The sequence below is a fragment of the Eleginops maclovinus genome, chromosome 6, assembly GCF_036324505.1.
Source record: "Eleginops maclovinus isolate JMC-PN-2008 ecotype Puerto Natales chromosome 6, JC_Emac_rtc_rv5, whole genome shotgun sequence".
Classification (NCBI taxonomy): Eukaryota; Metazoa; Chordata; class Actinopteri; order Perciformes; family Eleginopidae; genus Eleginops; species Eleginops maclovinus.
In genome coordinates, this window is record NC_086354.1 from 2512180 (window position 1) to 2518252 (window position 6073).

Genomic DNA, 6073 nt, shown 5'->3' on the forward strand with positions numbered 1-6073 from the left:
AATGTCATATTTGCTGTCCCAAGTTCTGATCCTGGGTCAGCCACAGATGTGGGAGCTGTCCAAGGTATTCATGTTATATTTAGATTTACGAATGGCTTCATATCATCAGTGCTGACTAATTCATTAAAATGTTGCCATAGAAAATGCATAAAAAGGCACATTTTGCAATGTGTATAGATAGCGCTGTAGTTGTAGTAAGCTTATTTATTGATATAAAATAATCCATTTAAATTCACCAGCTTAACACTGATTTAAATCATCACCCAATGTATTGGGGAATGATTTGAAGTATTAGAAATTTGAAAAGTATTACTCGCAGTACATTCTACATGCTTAGCTTTACTAATTAACCATGATAACATGCTAACACAGAGGGTTAACAGGCTTACACAGAGGGCTAACATGCTAACACAGACATGCTGACACAGAGGGCTAACATGCTAACACAGAGGGCTAACAGGCTAACACAGAGAGCTAACATGCTAACACAGAGGGCTAACAGGCTAACACAGAGAGCTAACATGCTAACACAAAGGGCTAACATGCTAACACAGAGGGTTAACAGGCTTACACAGAGGGCTAACATGCTAACACAGACATGCTGACACAGAGGGCTAACATGCTAACACAGAGGGCTAACAGGCTAACACAGAGAGCTAACATGCTAACACAGAGGGCTTACAGGCTAACACAGAGGGCTAACAGGCTAACACAGAGGGCTAACATGCTAACACAGAGGGCTAACAGGCTAACACAGAGGGCTAACATGCTAACACAGGGCTAACAGGCTAACACAGAGGGCTAACAGGCTAACACAGAGAGCTAATAGGCTACCAGACACACACTCAATTTTAATATAGCCACCCAAAGCGGTAAACTACTGTTACCATTATAACAATAACATGCTACTCATGTCTCAAACCTCTCTTTACTTGTTTGCTTCTCCATGGATGTAAAAGGATGTAACACAACCATTATTTCAGGGTTTTTTATCACTGCTATTTTACAGACTGTGGATATGCTAATCCACTGCTGTTCATTTTATTCACCGGTTCAAATTCAAAGCCTTTAGACCATAGATTATTTTGTTGTTGCTTTGCAGCTTTCAATTGTATTATCATGCATCAATTATTTCAATACTGTATATAACTTTATCTCAAATCAGCATTTTTCAACTGGTTTTAATAACCAAGACATTGCTGTTTTTAACCAATATTTCAAATCTAATTTCATCTTCTATCCCAACCATAAAGATGGATTATTGTAATTGTATGTGTGTTTCTTTTCTACAAAATTATGTTAATTGCAACTTTTTCTAACATGCATTAAAAGACAGTTCTACATTTAAATATATTATGGTTTCCTTGCTTATTTAGAAGTCATGACACAGGTAGGTGAAAGAGATTACATTTAAAAGATTAAATCAGACAGAATGTCAGAGCTTAGAGGTTTAGAGTCTCTCGTCAACCAAGGGTCCAACATTTTTATTGTTGGCTTAGCTGACAGATTTCTTAATAAATTCCTCCTTACTATTAAAGTTTGACTTCTATTAAACATATCACCTTGATATAATCAATTAATTAATTCAAGTTTATTTATTACATTTTACATTTGCATCAGTGGACTTTACAGATTGTACAGAACACCAATACGACACCCTCTGTCCTTGGACCCTCAGCCCCCGAGTTGATGGGGAAAAATGGAAGAAACCTTGGGGAGAGCAAAAGAGGAGTGATCCCTCTGCCAGGACGGACAGACATGTAACAGATGTGGTGTGTAAATTAAAGAGATAATACATTTACAACATAGGTAATCCTAATGCTAGAAAACATCATCTGTCTATTTAAGAAGGAGCTGAGGATGGATCCAGGTGGGTGTCAACAATCCTCTGGTGTCATCAAAGAAGTAGTAAGGTGAGCGTCAGGCAGGAACACAGCAACAGGGACAGCCAAGACTCAGGATCCACGACTCAGCCCTTTAATGCTGATAACCTGCCAGGTCACAGACAGAAAAAACTCCGGGGAGGCTGGGTTAGTAGCACACATATTTGGGAAAAGAAAGTATTCAGGTACAGAGAAAGAGAAAAAAGAAGTAAGGCGTCCCCCGACAGTCTAAGCCTATAGCAGCAAAACTAGGGCCTTTTTCTGGCTTAGCTGATTTCTTACAAGACAACAATAAATAATTGCTGCTTACTATCACAGTTTTACTGTTAACATATCACCCTGATGAAATCAATCAGTTAATTAAATATATAGCCCGGTATTACACATTTACATTTGTTTCAGTGGAGTTTACAGAATATGAATATGGTTATTATAAGTTATAAGAGGTGAAGTGTTTCCCCTTCTCAAAGGTCAGTAAAGACAACTTTAGTTCTGCGACAGCTGCTGGATGTCTTCTTGGTCCAGGATGAGAAACGCTTGAAGCAATTTTTCCTTTTTTTTCTCCTTCTTCTCCTCTGGCTCTGTGTCTCCAAATGTTTTATCTGGTGCAGGCTGGACCTTGAAATCACCAGGGGGCAGTATGACCTCATAAATTCTACTGGTGTCGCTCATGCTGTGGAAATAAAACACAAGAAGTTCATCAAGTAAGGTTTCATCCCAGCTGAGCAGAAACGCTGCTTTTAACAACTGGAAAATGTAGCCAAACTAAACATGGCTGATATAAGGAGAGGAACTGGTATTACTTAGATTGGGGGTTCAATGAGGTGCTGCAGTCATTTTGTGGAAGTGGATGAAGGGTAACCTCTTGTGAATTATTGTTTCAAGGCTTTCAGAAAAGTTTTAATGTTCTAAATCCAACAACATGCTAATGATCATAAACATAACTAAACACGCTTGAAAATAATAGCACAAGAACTTTCAAAGTGTTGAACTTTATGGTTGTTTCTGCAGGACGGACAAAGATAACTCCTGGTGGAAGTGATGAATGTGAGCTGTTGAATGAAGACATGATCAATAACCACATACAGTAGATAGCACTGGTAGAAGCCAGACCTTGTTACCCAGAGGTGAGAGACACTGACTTTAATGAAGAATCAAATATAGAAATGTATTAGTCTAAACCTACCAATTTTCAATGTCCTTGATCTCCATGATCTCTGCTTCGGTTGTGTGACTGGTACTTAGCTCCTGAGTTTCATTGCTGTCGAAGGAAATATCTCACTTTAATATTCATGGCCAGAGAAAAGTAATATGAAAGTATTAAAATCTGCAATCTACGAGTATCCCTTATTGCATTCTGAAAAATCTTATCAGGACAAATTATAGTTTGATTACGCCAACTCAGAAAGATCTATTGATGAGTCAAGATCTCTTGTCATTGATGTAATAATCCCATTTTGTGTTCATATTGTTTATTATGGGTAAGACCCAGCACAGTAATAGAAGATGTGTTTTAATTTAATTAGGACTAGTCGTGGTTTATATTACATTTATCAAAGTAATGAAACCCAAAATACACAAAAAAAACACGAACAATGTAACACTAGCATGCCTAGCTAACTAGCTTACTGACTACAATGCTAACATAATGCTAGCACTAATTCTAAGGTGACAGAGAAGCATAGTAAGATCAAATATTTTGTAGAGTTACAGGTCAGAAACTGCTAAATTCAGGACTGACATATGCACTGTGTGGGAGCTAGTTCTGGAAGCTACTATATAAAGTAACGTAACGCTAGCGACTCTGACCGGCTCTTTCAGGAAGATTAATGAAGTATGCCCGAGATGCCAAGTAATTATTAGCTTAAATATGTCCTTTCAGGATATTTGTAGCCAATTTTTTAGCTTGAAATCTTGACTGAAACTCTTAATTAATTTACTAAAGTCGCAGTTTCAGATACATTAAATACCCAACGATATAATTAAAATATCTTTTGGTCAAGTAGATGTTTTTTTAGGTGAAAGTTTGAATAAACAAAACTACTGTGCAGGTATCTATCTATCTCACGTTACATAAAAGGTTATTGGTAATAATCTGAATTCTGTAATTTGTATACTTCTATGGGAGAAAATAGAGCCTTAGCTCAGACACTTACTCTGAGCTACAGAGGAGTCGGCCCCTTCCGATGATTGGATGTTGGAGAACTTCACTGGGGGTGATCCTCTTATTGGCTTCCACGTGAAGCATCGCCTTCAGCAGATCGATGCACTCCTTCCTTTCATCAGCCTCCAAGACTCTCAGTTTTTTCAGATGACACTAAAAACAAAGGGCAAATCCAGCAGCATTAAAGTAAGCTTTCCGATTCGTTAAAGGATAGTCAATTATTGTACATTTCTCAAAAGCTACAGCCGGATCTACTCAAACACATACTTTGTTCAAATCGTCCAGGTTGTGGAATCGGTAGCGCCTCTTTTCGTGGGGTTTCAGAGTTAGCCAGTTCTCTTCTGATGACTGAAAGAAGGTTAAACAGTTTTAGATACAGAATTATGTTATTAACTTCAAGAAAATGTATTCTCAACTATAGCAGATATTTGTTTTGTAGTGTGGTTGTACCATGAGTCTCCAGACGGAATCTGAATTTACAAAATGTAGGCGGCTGTGTTCACCCATTTTTAGAAGATGGTCCGGAGGAACACCCAGTAGCTCCACCATGTATCGCACCTGTTTTTAAACCACAGAATCACATCTACATATGCAACAAGATGCTACTCATTTCCAACAGTCAACACTAAGATAAGATAGCACACCAAATGTTGTTTCATGCAATAGTGTTACCGAATGATCATGATTAGATCTTATGTTATTATTTAAGATAAACTGTTTCCTACGAAATGGCAGTGTTTCATGATGCAAAGCAGTCTGTGGAGCTTTGGCTTGGTATCAAACCTCAATAAGTTTTGGGACTGAAATGAAATGTGGCAATAGCAACGAGTAACAATCAAAAAGTGAAATGTTTGATTCATTGTTACCTGTGCTTCTTCTTCTTCTTACATTACTAGATCTTTTAGGAGGAGAGAGGAAGCAGTCAATGACTTACCACTTCATCATCACTGTTCCCTAGAAAGAGCATCTTGCAGAGCAAAAGGAATGGCATCAAAACACCCAGAGACCACATGTCGATGGCCTCGGAAAAAGGAAGTCCAAAATAAATTTCTGGAGCCCTGAATATTAGAAAACAGAATGAGTGTCATATTTGAAGAGATACAGAAAGCCCCGACAAGCAGCAATAATGATGATTGAGATCTCTCACCTGTAGTTTCTTACTTGGTGAAAATCTCCCTGCTTTGCTCTGCAGGTCGGAAATGCACATCCAAAGTCAGGGAGCTTCACCCTGTGGGAATTAGCTTCGCAGTCCACCACCATGATGTTGTCTAGCGCTGTATCTGCATGGATCACTCCGATGTCCTTCAGGGTTTTTAGTGCTGTCGCCATCTGCAAGTCAAAATATCCGTTATGAAATAGACTGCTCTCTGAATCCAGTGTCAGGTGTGATGCTACGGTATCCATACCTGTTGGACGACGCTCCGGACTTCGTGTAAATCCAGAGGGGACAGGTTTCTCTTCTCCAGAATGAAGTCACCCAGAGCCATATCGAACATCTCAAAGGCCAGAGCAGTTCTGCCGTCGCTCAGCGGGAACGATTCAATGAACCTGACAATATTATGCTCTTGCATTCTCTTCCACTTAAAGAAGTACAGCAGAGTCTCCTGGAGATAACACCGAGCAGCGTGACGCTTAGTTGTTGACACACAGTTGACCAACTAAACTTATGGAAACATTATTACATAAAGACCTCATTAAATATGAATGATGCATATAGGGACCTACTTCATAGCCGCAGTCGCCTTTTCTATGATGGACCTTTACTGCAACAGTCTTGTTTGTGTCCTTCTTGACATATTTGACCACCTTTCCAAAGCCTCCCTTGCCCAGAATTGTCAGTGGTTCATAGTTTGGGGGGAACAGGCTGGGGAGGTGACTGTTAGTACATCCCATCATTAACATTTTTCCTAAAGTGAAAGAGAAGAACAGGTCACCCTGTCATGTTGAACACATATCTACCTATCAATTCATCGTTTGCGTACTCATACGTATTTTCAAAACTACATTACATAAATGATGAGAAAGC